Source organism: Centropristis striata, chromosome 3 (assembly GCF_030273125.1).
Source record: "Centropristis striata isolate RG_2023a ecotype Rhode Island chromosome 3, C.striata_1.0, whole genome shotgun sequence".
NCBI lineage: Eukaryota > Metazoa > Chordata > Actinopteri > Perciformes > Serranidae > Centropristis > Centropristis striata.
This window is the reverse complement of record NC_081519.1, coordinates 41,557,650-41,573,325: the sequence shown is the minus strand read 5'-3', so window position 1 is coordinate 41,573,325 and position 15,676 is coordinate 41,557,650. Positions and strand designations below refer to the sequence as shown.

Genomic DNA, 15,676 nt, shown 5'->3' with positions numbered 1-15,676 from the left:
TTACTTGCTTTGAAGTAATTTCGCAGTGTGTTATTAGTACTTTTATTTATATAAGAGATCTGAACACTTCTTCTACGACTGCTGCATCAAGGTGGAACGATTTGGAAAAAATATAAATTGTAAAAAAAATTTTAACAGATATTGCAATAGCGCTATGATTCACAACATTGGAGGAAACAAAATTAATTCTCATTTTCATTAAAAATATTTTAAAATAATCATTATGTGATTTTTTTTCTTGCCTGCCTTGCTATAACACAACCTATGTGTCCGGTGTTTGAAAATAAAATAAAAGAATGAGCATGACAGTGTTCCCTCTCCCACTGTCGATTGGATATTGGATATTGCTCGAGTCCATATTGAGATTCCAATAAAATTCTGATGAATTGTTCAGCTCTAATAGGCGTGACAGCAGAACACAAGCACCATAAATAAAAAATAAAAAAAGAGAAAATATGGAGAGTAAAAAAATAAAACCTGCAAATTGGGTTTTCAGCAAAACGGTAATTATGTTAGAAGAAGGAGGAGATGCTGGCGATGCCAACAAAATATCCAAAAGCTTTGTCTCATTCCACAATATTGATTATAATAGTGGTATAACTCCCAGCACTAAGTGGTTGTGGTAAAAGAAAAATGGGGGGTAAAAAAACACTTTAGTGAAACAATTAGATGGAGGTTCCTCCTGCAGCTTCAAGAGCTTCTCGAGGCGCTCTCAGCTGTCTCCGAGCAGTTGGGGAGGTACTTGTTAAACTATGATAATTTCCAAGGATATAATTAGTTATTACAATATGCTTCTGGGAAAGACCTATTATGCTTAAGAAGGTTTGTTAAATTCATTTTACGATCATCCTACCCTTTCCATCTTTGGGAAACGGGTCTTTTTGTGGCTGTAAAAACATTTTCACCTGCATGTTTCCTGCCTTCTATTAAAACGGCACACATGCCAAACTGCAGGAAACCTACGTAAACATTTCTAATGCACAACAGATGCACCGACATCCGACTCACTTAACTTAAGCTCAAGCCAAAGTAATCATCTAAACCAGCTATTCTCAACCTTGGGGTCGGGACCCCAATTGGGGTCGCGAGATGATTTCTGGGGGTCCCCAAATCATTTTGGAAGTCAGCTCTGTCTCCACTGTGTTAAAGTGTTCATGTGTTTTAGTCTTTTTGGCCATTTAATGTCTTTTTTTTGGTAATTTTGAGTGTTTGTCATTTTGTGTCTTTTTTATTGTAATTTTGTGTCTTTTTTTGGTGATTTTTTATGATTTTATGTCTTTTTTTAAGTCATTTTGTGTCTTTTTTTGGTCACTTTGTGTCATTTTTGGTCATTTTGTGGTCAATTTGTTTCCTTTTTTGGCTTTGGTTTGTTTTTTTGTGATTTTGTGTCTTTTTTTGGTAATGTTGTCTTTTTTGGTGATTTTTTGTCTTTTTTTGTAATTTTGTGTCTTTTTTGTGATTTTGTGTCTTTTTTTAAGTAATTTTATGTCTTTTTTTGGTAATTTTGAGTGTTTGTCATTTTGTGTCTTTTTTTGGTAATTTTGTGTCTTTTTTTGGTGATTTTTTGTCATTTTGTGTCTTTTTTTGGTGATTTTGTGTCTTTTTTGTGATTTTGTGTCTTTTTTTGGTCATTTTGTGTCATTTTTGGTCATTTTGTGGTCAATTTGTTTCCTTTTTTAGTCATTTTGTGGGTTTTTTTTTGTCATTTTGTGTCTTTCTTGGTAATGTTGTCTTTTTTGGTGATTTTTTGTCTTTTTTTTTTATTTTATGTCTTTTTTGTGATTTTGTGTCTTTTTTTAAGTAATTTTATGTCTTTTTTTGGTAATTTTGAGTGTTTGTCATTTTGTGTCTTTTTTTGGTAATTTTGTGTCTTTTTTTGGTGATTTTTTGTCATTTTGTGTCTTTTTTTGGTGATTTTGTGTCTTTTTTGTGATTTTGTGTCTTTTTTTGGTCATTTTGTGTCATTTTTGGTCATTTTGTGGTCAATTTGTTTCCTTTTTTAGTCATTTTGTGGGGTTTTTTTTGTCATTTTGTGTCTTTCTTGGTAATGTTGTCTTTTTTGGTGATTTTTTGTCTTTTTTTTTTATTTTATGTCTTTTTTGGTGATTGTGTGTCTTTTTTTGGGTGATCTGAACTGTGCGTGTGAGATTGTGTTCAGTGAGCGGGGGTCGCGGACAACATGCATGTTAAATTGGGGGTCACGACTCAAAAAGGTTGAGAACTACTGGTCTAAACGAGACTAAATGTTCTGTGTGATGGACGCAGCACCAGCTCTGCTTTCTCCAATCAACGCAGCTGTTTATCTGCTGATCTAACAAGAGCACGGGCCGAGGTAAACACACGGCTCTGTCCTGCCTCCAGCATCATCGGCGGTAGCAGCAATAAGAGCAGCACAAGCTCCTGCTCCTGCCTCTCTCTGGACCAGGACATAATGCCAGCACTGCTCTAATGGAACATGACTGTTCTGTCTTTCCCCATGGCTCCATTTCCGCATGAACGCAGTTTCTCTGCCACACCACTCTGACTGACCGCCAAGCTGGACGAACTCATTTGTTTGGGGGTTGGGTAGGTGGTGGGAAATTAGCAGAGTGGTGGTGGGGAGGCGGCTGGGAATGAGCTTCCTCAAAAGATTTGGTTCCCCAAACAAGATCTGTGGCTTTTAATAAAGCACATACCTTTGAAACAAGAAGATCATTGACAGAGAAGACAGCACAGGAGAGCAGGGTAAAAAAAAAAGAGACAGAGAAAGAGAGATGGAGCTGCTAAAGGAAAGGAGAGCAGACTGAGGCGAGCCACAGGGGAGATGGCAGCCGTGGGTGCCCTTGAAATTGCCTGACTCATTACTGCAGCAGCACGGCCATGCGTGGTGATGGCAGGCTCAGAGAGAGAGAGCTCTCGGCTGGGCTCCGACAGTCAGAGAGTGAAAGACAGCCCTGTTTTTTAAACCACCAGAGGAACACTTCAAAGGCTGGCATGCTCATTCTTCCTTTTCAAACATCACGCTGCGTTACAGCGAGGCAGGCGAGGAAAATGCTAATACGTTTTCATGATTAACCCCCCCTCCCCCTCCCCCTCCCCCATTTGTTGTCTGATAAGAATGGTGTTAATAGAGGATGGCACACAGGTGCATCTTTGAGTGACAGGTCTGCGTGGGTGACTCAACACCAATGTACTCATTTAGTTCTTCAGCCGTTTGGGCTTTAGCTGAACAGTATTACTACACAGCTGCTTGCCGCTATACCATCTATACCAGGGGTGGCCAACCTGTGGCTCCAGAGCCTCATGTGGCTCTTTAGGCCGCTTGCAGGGGCTCCCGGTGGCTGAGACAAAAAAAATGATATACATATTTTTACATTAAAATGTTCATTTATCAATGGTGTAGACCAAAAGCTATTTGTATTCCTCAATTGTAAAATTGTATATCCTTTTTACAGCATATATTAAAAAAGTTTTGACATTTAAGTCAACTAAAATGTGCTTCATAGCTTACGGAAGTCTCCGGCCCGGCGCCTTAACCTTTAAATTTTGCCAACTTTGAGTTCAGTTTTGAGTTCCCCGAGATAGACTAGTTTTGAAAATCATATTAATAAATGCTCAATATGACTATTAATAATGTTGTTAGGCTAATTTAGACTTATTAGGCTGTTTAATTTTCATTTTAGGCTCGATATAAGGTTTGCGGCACCATTCCGCGATTTCCTCTTTTTTTTGGCCAACAGTAAGTTTAACTTAGTATAACTATAACTAAGTTTAGTTAGTAAAGGTTGCCCACCCCTGATCTATACTGTCTAATTCAGTGGGACAAAGTTAAGTCCCCAAATATGCATTTAAAACCAGAGGCCGCAGTCTTATTTCCTTTCCTGTCTGGTCTTACATCGCTGTCAAGTAGAGCAGAAACACGTCCCCAGGGCGAACAGACAGCAGGATGGTCCGTCTCACCCTGCAGTACTGTGGTCGCTCACGGCCCACTGACAGCCTCCATCATCACAATTAAGGCGCAGTGGCTGCTGTGGCTTCCACTTTGTCCTCCACAGGAGTTGACTGCCAACTTTTAGGCCACAGTGGTGTGATAATAAGTGCACAGCTTCATCCAGCTCCAATCAGGGTTACAGCGATCCAGCCAACCTCTATTTAAGGTGGCGCCAGCGCTCCAAGTGTAGCATGACTTGAGGGGAGGGGAGCTGTAATCTCATCACCATTAACCATGTTGCCTAAAACAAAAAGGTTTTATTTCCCAGAATATAAAGCACGTACTGTACAGGGGCGAAGGATGTGGCTCGGCAGATAAGAATGTCTGGCTCTCTGGTTATAACCTCATTTAATGAGTTCAGAGTTAGACTGACAGGCCAGAAATAAAATTCACAACAAAATAACAGGATTAAAACGATGAGGCTGCGTGGGGTGTGTGGTGCCGATTGTGGCTCGGTTTAATGTTTTAATTCAAAAAGTTTCAAAAAAAGAGATCTGGGATTGAGAATTCAGATTTTGCATTTAGAGTGCTTTCTGCTCTTGTACATTAAGTTTAAATGGCGTTTAATGCCGTCCAATATGACTGATGGAATAAAAGCGCTCCTAATCAGAATGCATTAGTTCCCTGTGAAATCTCCGCTCCCTAAAGCGACGGCAGAGCTGCAGACAAATCCTTCTCGATCCTACCTTAATGTCCTTTATGTTGAGAAATGTGTGCAAGCAAGTTATTATGTGCTGGGTGAATGTTTGCCAGATGTGCGTGCCTCGCCCCGCAACGCTCGGGTCCTGGATGTGTTTGTGCATTACACATTTGAGCACAGGGGGGAAAAAAAAGATGCAAATCAGCAGGAGGTAAAGCTCTCGACACAGCAACAAGACTCAAGGCCTGAGGTCAGCGCAGTGACATGCCAGGCTAAGGAGATTACAGCCTGCCGTAGACTAACCACAGGCTGGCCTCGTCAGTGGACGCCGGCCAGCCAAACACACTGTCAACACATGGTTGACTGTAGTGGCGTCGTGACATAACACGAGTGTGTTGTACATCTAAACCCTTTGGCAATCCAGCCTGTTGAAGAGTATCAAATCTAAGGTTTAGAATACTTTTATGTGTGTTGCAACAATAAATTAAAGCGTATTTATAATAAAAGGCATGCATGAATACACAATGCAAGATGATTTACAGTCATATAATTTATCAGTAGGGCTGCCTCTCCAAGCATTCATTAGTTATTTATGCTGTTTTTCATGCCGAATGACGTATTTCCAAGAAGCTCATGAGGAAATCTCTGTTAAACACGAGATTTAAAGTGGTGCTTTCGCATGATACTTTGTGGAGAAACTCAGATCTGTTCATCGAATCAACTAATCCAATAGTCGACAAAATTGTGTTAGTTTAAACATTCAAAGCTTGGATCAAGCTTCAAATATCTGTCATAGTCCGACATCTTTATCCTAAAAAAAAAATTAAAAAAAATCTTCAAATAAAACCCTCAATTTGAAAAAGTGATTCAGCAAATTAAATTAGTTAATTTTTTTTTTTATTAAACCAGTTTACTTTGATGAATATAACTCAGTTTTGATCAGTTTGATCAACATTCATGTTATTTGCGGTGCTGTTAGACCACCTGTTAACCCATTGAAGCCTGAAAAATCGCTGGGCGATTTTAAAATAAGCCTCTAATTTTCTGGAAATTCTGGAAAATTCTGGGAAAAAAAGTGTCAACTCTTCTACTAAATAATAGATTTTTCAGCCTCTGTAGCAGATAGAAATGAAATTCAAAAAGGTATTTGAGAGCTTATACAAATACTACAAAACGACGTATCCGCTTTCCAGGCTTCAATGGGTTAATACAGGTGTGAGCCTCTGTGTGCTGGAGAGAAAACTGTTTTTTTTGCCGCGGAGAAAATGTTGTTCTTTTAATGGCTAACGCCGACAAATACATTTACATTTAGTCATTTAGCAGACGCTTTTATCCAAAGCGACTTACAGGAAGAGTAAAAACAAACAATCAAGGTCTAGTGCAATAAGAGCTATTAGTGCATCAATAAGTGCGAGTGACAACAAGCAGTTGAATTATCGTGTGGTGCTAGGAGAGAAGGTGCTCTCTGAAGGTCTTCAGGAGGTTTTTAAAGGTAGAGAGGGACGCCCCTGCTCTGGTTGGAACTGGTAGTGTGTTCCACCAAAGGGGAAAAAGAAATGCAAAGAGTCTGGATTGCCTTGGACCAACGGGGGGCAGAGCCAGGCGCCGTTCATTGGAAGAGCTCAACGGTCGTGAGGTAGCATATGTCTGAATCAGGGCGTTCAGGTAGGTAGGAGCAGTACCGGAGACAACTTTATAGGCAGCATTAGAGATTTGATTTGATGCGGGCTGCAACAGGTAGCCAGTGGAGCTCAATGAGCAGCGGTGTGACATATATAAATAAATATTATAAATAAATAAATAAATAAATATTGATTGAAGCTGAATATTTCATGAGATAAAACCCATGTCATGAATTTGTTTCAATAAATTTGAACTTTTGAACTCTGCAATTTTTCTAAATGTTAGCGAGCCTACGCTGCCAGCACTGGTATCCAGTTCTACAAATACCATAATGCAAATAATATTAGTGTAGCTTGATCTTTATGTGCAACTGAGCAGAAATACCAAGTTTAAACACAATGAATAGACATGAAAAGACAAAAAAGCTGCACAGCAAAAAAAGAAAAGTTGGGTGAACTCAAAATTTCAAGGCAACAAACTTCTGCATTGTGCTGAATTGGCACGATTGTAACGCCGCTATGAAATGTCAGCTAATGTTGCGACCACAATTTTGAGTTAGCATTGATACGCTAATGGCTACTCTTGTAGCAGTAACAAGCAGCGCCGCTAGCGTCAGTTAGCCGGTAGCATCAGTTAGCCGCTAGCATCAGTTAGCCGCTAGCATCAGTTAGCTGCTAGCATCAGTTAGCCGCTAACTTTCGCTAATGACCGAAATAAGAGTTATCAGAACTATTGTCCCTTGTTTTGAACCCCAACTTAAAGATATAAGTAACAACAACCCACCAACTTGTTTTTGAGCAGACAACTAGCTTCATTTGTTGTGCTAACTTACATTATTGCCTTAAATGTCAATAATTTATATTTCCAAGTTTTACCAACATAAATCACTGTTTTAGGCGAAAAAATACAAGTTGGCTTTTTTGCAGTGTGCACAGCATTCAAATGTATAAAAACTTAAACCAAAATTCTAACTATTCTGACAATTTGGTTACACACAGCAGTTCTGGATCAGGACAGAAGACATCATTATGTTTCTGTATTTCAACACAGTGGCCCATCATAGGGGTGGGTGAGGCATCTAGGTCCATGTATCAGTGTGAGTCTAATCCTTGTGAAATGCACTAATCATGAGTGTTCTGCTGCTGTCTGAAGATGGATGAGTTAACAACAAGGTGACGGAGGACATTTCTGTGTCATCCTCCTCCTCCAGCAGATGACGGGCTGAGAGGATGACGTAACTTCAAAGCAACCACTGCTGGGAAAATGGATTGCAATTGTGAACCAGTATTACTCAGACATCAAAGTGTTTTTTTTTGGTTTTCCCACTGAGCAAAATCTTTTTAAATCAAAAAATATTAGCAATTTTAAGCAGACTGTAAAGTGATTCTTCCTCTCTTTGTGAGGTCTTCTTAACCCATTTAAACCGGGAAAGCATTACCGGGACATATATAAAATGTATTATTATTATTATGATAATTATTATTATTTTTATTACAGTAGGCTAATGAGAACTATGTCTATTTCTTCCAATGGTCATTTTGCATCTTGCTAATGGGCATGCATTAGTATTATGCATAGGATTTTTATTCAGTCAAATGTAACATTTGCTGAGTTTGTTGATTTTTTTAAAAACTTTATTGAAGGTTTGGACAAGTAAACTTTATTTCTATCTGCTACAGAGGCTGAAAAATCTTCTGTTGAATTTCCAGAAAAACTTCAGGTTTTAGGGGGTTCCCAGAGGTTTTACAGGCATTTTTTCCAGGCGTTTTAGGCCTTAATGGGTTAAAGAGCAGTCACAGTTCTGCAGACCCACACAAATGACGAGTTACATCACGCCAAGACGAACATATAGAGACATAGAAGCGTAAAGACTGCTTACGCAAATCCCAAATCCCAAATGTGCCAATGTGTCAAACAATTCAGCACAAAAAAGCAAGCTTTGGCTCTCGACCTACCAAATCCTTTTCCCCCTCCTCATCTACAAACTTTCCCATCCTACAAAAACTCTAAAGGTTCCCTTTAAAAGAGGCCACTAAGCTGGCACGGCATGTACCCCTCCGGCCCACATAGTCAAAACACTGGAGCTGATTGCTGCTGCACTTTAACACATCCTCGCCACGTTGTTTTGGCACTTTAGCTAAGCAGCCTCATGCTAAAAGTGAAGTTTGTGCCTGCGGGCACAGCTCTCACACATTTGTTCATTCTGACACACAGCTCCTGTCTGCTCTCTGCAAGGGAAAACGAAACGATAAGTAAACTTGTAAGTTGACTAATATCACAGAGTATTACTTACAGGCTTTCTAATTCAGAGAATACATTTCACAGTTACGGAAGACGCACTATTAATAAAACATATTTTGTGGGATTGTGACATTAAATAATTGTAACACATCAAACATAATTACCACATAAAACACACAGTATATCAGTAAACTTGATAACCTAAGAAAAAAAAAAAAAAAGGGTTAAGTTAAATTAAATGCCAGCCTTCCCCTTCAATAAATCTTTTCCACCTTTCCAAATACCGTCCAACATCACCATTCCTATTAGCAATATAACCTTCCAAAACAAAATAACGTTTAATAAGTTTACGTTTGTGTCTTGTTTTAGTTTTGATGTGTTAAGGTTCTTGTTTATTATTGTGGTTTTATTTATTTATTTGGGTTGGTTTTGTGATTTTGTTGTTGTTGTGTTTTTTGTTTTGTTCTTCTCTGTTTGTTCATTGGTGATTTGTGTTGTGTTTTGTCTAAATTAATTAAAAAAATAATAATAATAATTGTAACACCATCTGCTGCCTTGTTCTGATGTTTGTGTTTGTCTCGTAAGATGATAAGACGTTACGTAACAAACCACTTGTAGATGTAAAAAGACAAGTATGCCAAGCTCGTCATGGGACACGGTTGTTTCCGACGAGGCCTCTGTGAGCTCAAACTCTCTTTCAGTATTGCAGACCTGGGAAGCCTCCAAAGCTCCTGCCAGAATACAAAATGCCAGAACGCCGCCTTGAAAAGAGCTCCAAGCTGAGGGACAAGCTGGTGTCCAAGAAAAGAGAAACATCTTGTGCTGGGCCTAATTACTTCTGCTCCAAGATTACACGGTTTTGACCTTTCTCAGGCTTTCACTGCAGAGCCTGATTGGAAATTAAGGAGGACAGCATTGATGTTCACAGCACTGTTAATTATAGTCAATGTAGGACAGAGAAGGGCACCGCTGTAGCTCTGTATGTCCAACTAACCGTTTCAATGTGTTTACGTGTAATGTACTAATTGAATTAATTGTGCTTGTATTTTATGTTTAAACTCTTTCCTTACAACGACCACACTGCAAAAAAGCCAACTTATATTTTTTGGCCTAAAACAGTGATTTCAGTTGGTAAAACTTGGAAATATAAATTACTGACATTTAGGGCAATAATGAAAGTTAGCACAACAAAGGAAGCCAGTTGTCTGCTCAAAAACAAGTTTGTGAGTTGTTGTTACTTACATCTTTAAGTTGGGGTTCACAACAAGGGACAATAGTTCTGCTAACTCTTATTTCTTTGTTGTGAAATTTGGTCATTAGCGAAAGCTAGCGGCTAACTGATGCTAGCGGCTAACTGATGCTAACGGTTAACTGATGCTAGCGGCTAACTGATGCTAGCGGCGCTGCTTGTTACAGCTACAAGAGTAGCCATTAGCGTATCAATGCTAACTCAAAATTGTGGTCGCAACATTAGCTGATATTCATAGAGGCTTTACAATCGTGCCAGAGAAATTCAGAGTTGAGTAAACTCAAAAACAAAACTAAAAATATTTAGTTTAATTGTCCAACTTAAAATTTTATCGAAGTTTGTTGCCTTGAAATTTTGAGTTCACCCAACTTTTCTTTTTTTGCAGTGCATCTAAACAGAGTCAATTTGGTTATACTCCAAGTAAAACATTGCTAAAAGAAATACTTAAAAAGTTTAAAAAATAAAGTCACAAAATAGCCTTTTTTCCTCTTACCTGTAGTGCTTTTTATCAGTCTACATTGTTTTGGTGTGAGTTGCAGTGTTGGAGATGTCTAGATGGTAAAAAAAACCCATTGAAAAACTCAACAGCAGTGTCTCTTTCCAGAAATAATGACCTGGATACTCAAGACAATTCACAGACCTTGTTGTGTACTTTCTACTACTTTCTTTGAGCATGAGAGTGCCATCTTGTCCCATTATTTTTGAGAGAAAACAGACATCTCTACAGCTGATATCTCCCACACTCGGCAACTCACCCGAAAAAAATCTAGACTGATAAATAGAACTACAGGTAACAGGAAAAACATGCCTTTTTTGATTTTGTGGTGAACTGTCCCTTTAAGCCTAATGAATAGGCTAAATTGCAATTCCGTTTCACTTATTTTTGTAATTTATTTTCTGAATTATTCATGTTTGCAGGCTTTTTATTTTCATTTTGCCTGAACAGAATCACAATAAGACTTTTTTTTTATTAATTGCGGACAAATTATTTGTTTTGTTGCAGGTGTCAGAACAGCAAACTAAACAAATGCAATGGCAATAACAGAAAAATAAGATCAGAGAGCTGAAGAAAATAGCAAAAAGGTGATTTTTTTAAATACTTAAAAACATACAATAATACAGATGCATCTCAATACATTAGAATATGATGGAAAAGTCAATTTCTAGTAGTTCAAGTCAAATAGCCTCAACCAAGTATTGAGTGCATATAGTCTGACATTTCCTTATTAAACATACTTTTTAAAATTGGTCTTTTGTAATATTCCATTTTTTTGAGACACTGAATTTTAGGTCTTCATTAAATGTAAGCCATAATCATTATAATTAGAAGAAATTAAATAAATTAAGACATAAAATGTTTCATTCTGTGTGCAATGGATCTATATCATGTTTCATTTCCACTTTTTGAATTGAATTACTGACATAAATAAACTTTCTATGATATTCTGATTTATTGAGATGCACCTGTATGTCTAATATAATATAAAACATACAGCTAAGATAACAGAGGAAGTAAGGGTCTGACTGATGGGCCATATTTTATGTACATAGTGTGCAAAGTTTCCAATGATGCTGTCAGATAAGTCCAATGCACTCAGAGGTTTATATAGATAACCAATACGGGGGTAATAAGTATATGTCCAGTCAATATGGAAGTCGCAGAAACAGCTGATAAGAGCGCATGTATAGCTGCAATCTCAAGCACATTTGTTGCCATTTTTCTGCCAATTTTTCTGGTTCTGGCAAAAAAAGATAAGGTCCCAACTCTTAATGCAGTTTACAAAACTCTAACTGGCTTTGCTGCTTTTTCCAGGAGCTGTCAACACCAGACCTCAGAATCACTGATGGGTTTGTAACTTTCTGCCATTCATAATATCATTCATAAAATTAATTAGAAAATGCCGTTCATCAACTCCCCTCTCATTACTTCTGCATCAGACGGAGCTTATAATTCAGCTGCTGCCTTTCTTTATATAAACCTGCTTGCAGATTCAGAGCAGTGAGAGCAAAATGAGTTTGCTGGTGTCAAAGATACACTTTCAGAAGAGTGTAAGAGGTCAGTGTAATGAAAAGTCAATCTCATTGATACAGTCTCTGCAGCAAGGGAGGCCTTACGGTGTGTTCAGACCGGACGCGTAGCGAATATTTCGCGCGACAAGATTACATAGCTACAAAGTCAATGCAAACACGCGAATAGACGCGAATTTTTGCCGGCGGCGCAAATCGCGGGTTTCGCGCGGCGCGAATGAAACAACGCGAATTCGCGTGAGTTCAATAAATTCAACTTTGGCGAAATATTCGCGTGACGCTGTGTCGGGACAGCCTATCAGCGTTGAGATTCTGGACGACAGTGATGTCATGCATCCCGGGAACCCGCCTATTCCGGAAAAATGGAGGAGAAACTTATTGTTGCGGTCTGTGGGCTTCCCGAGCTTTTTGACACATCATCACCCTCCTACCGCAACCGGAACCATAAAGATCTTGCCTGGAGGAGGGTGAGTGAGGTCACCGGTCTGCCTGGTAAGTTGTGACAAAGTGATTTCAGCTATCTGTTGTAGCTACTTCTCTACAAAGTTAGCATTAGCATTAGCAGCCTTCGCCGGCCGGCGAAAATTCGCGAGTTATTTACTCACTCGAGTAAATTCAACTACGCGAAAATTCGCTACGCGTCCGGTCTGAACACACCGTTATAAAGCGACACTCAAAGTTCCAGTGTGTGTGTGTGGCATTTTAAAAAAGCAGACCTACTGCAAAGATGATAGTATAGCATTAACCTCAATGTTCTGAGTCACCAAAACTGTCAAACCAAAAGCACATATCATGTCAGTTTGACATCCAGAGTGGCCTGAGTGTTGGTCTGAGCCGCAGTGAACTTTTCAAAACTGCATAGCTGAGTGTTAACAATCAGCACTCTGGTCTGTTTCTTATCAGAAAAGTTCACCTCGCCGTCTGCCAAGAAACTGGAAACCAAATGTTTTTATGCTACAAAAAGGCAAATCTAAATATCTACACTGGTGACAGGAGACTTTAAGAAATGAGACGGGCTACATGAAATGAGACTGGAATGCGTCTCTTTGCATACTGGAACAAAGAAGGAACAGGATTAGGAGCTTTGTTTCACAGTTATTGGATTTTGGCTCTGTGGGAATGGAATTATCCAAACACTCACAGCAAAGCAAACACCGCACTATTCCTGTTAATGTGGAAAATATGACTCAGAGTAAACACATATGACACATTAACAGAAGCTTTGTAAGGACACTTGTATCCAAGTCGCTGTCAAGACAAATGTTATTGATCTAAACTTTAATGGATCAGTTTTTCATTCTCATGTCAACAAACCTGCTCGTGCACTTACATTTCAAACATACACTGCACCATTATCATCGCTGTTGTGTTTGTTCTTGTGTATTTTTTATCTGTGCCAGGCGTGAGGCTGCAGGGGATCGTGCCTTTGGCTGTGTGTGTGTGTGTGTGTGTGTGTGTGTGTGTGTTCTTGTACTTCCTACATAGTGAGGACCGGAAAACGTTTTTAACCAACATTGTGAGGACATTTCGGCCTCACTTCTTTAAAGGCTTTTTTTGAGATTTCAGACTTTGTTTTAAGGGTTAAAGGTTACATGATAATGATAATTAACTGAAACTGTATTGTGTGGTTACAAAACTAAATAAATTATAGTGAAAATGTCTTTCGTTTTCTTCTTTGTCAGCTTTTTTCATACATAATGAAGATGGATAAGACAGAGGAAATAAAGGCAAAATTTACTGTGACCTCTTTTAATCTCCCACCCAACAAATACCCCATTACAAAAAACTAAAACTAATAAATATTAAACTAAAACTAAAACATTTCAAATGATAAACTCATCAAAACTAACTGAATTTGAAAACAAAAATTCACAACAAAATTAAAACTGAAACTAATGAAAAATCCAAAACTATTATAACCTTGCAAGGGAATTCACTGTTCCAATGAGGGTCCTCACAAAGATAGAAGTACAAGAATGTGTGTGTGTGTGTGTGTGTGTGTGTGTGACTCAGTCTGTCCACAGATAATCTCTCATACTACTGGACCAGTCACCCTGTGGAGGTTTGTTTTGCACATCTATGACTGTATGCTGAAGGACCTCTCAACGTTGAAGTGATAACGAATTTTTGATAAACCTGTTTAATTGATTGTTTTATATCAGGGGTGTCAAACTGATCAATGAAAGGGACATCAACAGAGTGAAGACAGTTCAGGAGACTGAATGAGTTGAGTCAAATGGCATCAATCCAAAAATGACTGCAGCAATTTATGAGACATTGCACACTCACCGGCCACTTTATTAGCTAGCAGGGTGTACCTAATAAAGTGGCAGGAGTAGTACAGATGAGCTACTGCTGTAGCTCATCTGCTTTAAGGTTGGACGTGTTGTGCGTTCAGAAGTGGTCTTCTGCAGACCTTGGTTGTAGCAAGTGCTTATTTGAGTTACTGTTGACCCAGTCTGGCCATTCTCCTCTGACCTCTGACCTCTGGCATCAACAAGGCATCTTCTCGCCAAGAGATCTGCCGCTCACTGGATATTTTCTCTTTTTGGGACCATTCTCTGTAAACCCTAGAGATGGTTGTGCATGAAAATCCCAGTAGATCAGCAGAAATACTCAGCCCGTCTGGCACAAACAACCATACCACGTTCAAAGTCACTTAAATCACCTTTTCTTCCTCGTTCTGATGCTGTTTGAACTTCAGCAGGTCAGCCTCACCATGTCGACATGTCTAAATGCATTGAGTTGCTTCTAGGGGTGTGCCATATCGTATCGTTCACGATAATATCGATATATTTTTTTTATGGTTAAAAAAAATGCATATCATGATGTTGGCAACATTCCTACTTCTTGATGTAGTGGTTAAAGTTGTTTTAATCACAAAAAGCTACTTACTCCCTGTCGCTAAACACATGCAGCTTTCAAAATAAGAGCACAGTGTGTTAAGAGAATCTGCCACAGAATTTACAAGAAGACTGTCAAAATAAGATGCCTTAAATAAAACATAAGAACCTTTATTCTCCTTTACAATATTTCATTAAAATATGCCCCCGGAACCCCTAAATGGTTATTTTTATTATTTGCTTACACTCAAGAGTCAAGAGTAATTTTTTTGTATTTGGCAACTGTTGAGATTTGCACTTCACACTACATTTTAGATTTTTATTTATTTATACATTTTCTATATCTTTTTAGGTATATCCTAATATCTTCAAGAATATCGTTATCGCAAAAAATGCCTGCAATATCGTTATATTCTTTTAGGGCCATATCGCCCACCCCTAGTTGCTACCATGTTATTGGCCGATTTGATATTTGTGCTAACGAGCAGTTGAACAGATCTACTTAATAAAGTGGCAGAGTGTATATTCATGTTACAATGTTCTAAACCCTAATACACCTTAATAACTTTAATTGACTGATCAAAGATTTATGAGCTGCATCTGAAATGAATCTTCCAGTTCCCAGCTTTCAGGTGGTGTGCACCACTTTTATGTTGCTTCTACTGTATATATATATATATATATATAAAATACCTGTTATCACCCCCTAAAAATCCACTTCCCCCCACCTTCAATGCTCTATAAAATAAGGCAGAACGCTAATGGGTAAAATGTGTAACTTAGTATAACCACTGCAGGCAATATAAAAGCCAGGTTTGACATTTATTCACGAGGTAAGAAAAACTTTATTTCAGAGGGAATGACACCCAGCTGAACTCATAGATGAGCCAGGTAATGTAGGCATCAGGCAAGGTAAAGTAAATGAGATATGTTTCACTCCTTGGCACCTATTGCACCCAAAGTACTCCTGAGCAAAGCACAAAATCCCCAAACTGCGTCAGTGGAGCAGCTCTGTGGCAGCGGAGGACTGAGGCTGAACTGTCTGGGCAGCTCCCATGGGGCGAATGAGTGCAACTGCCTGA

General features: G+C 38.7%; 1 protein-coding gene across 2 annotated transcripts in view; it reads right to left on the bottom strand.

Annotated features, from left to right (window-relative positions):
• trim62.1 (tripartite motif containing 62, tandem duplicate 1) overlaps positions 1 to 15,676 on the bottom strand; it is a 64,262-nt gene that overhangs the window by 45,408 nt on the left and 3,178 nt on the right. The window lies entirely within an intron of this gene.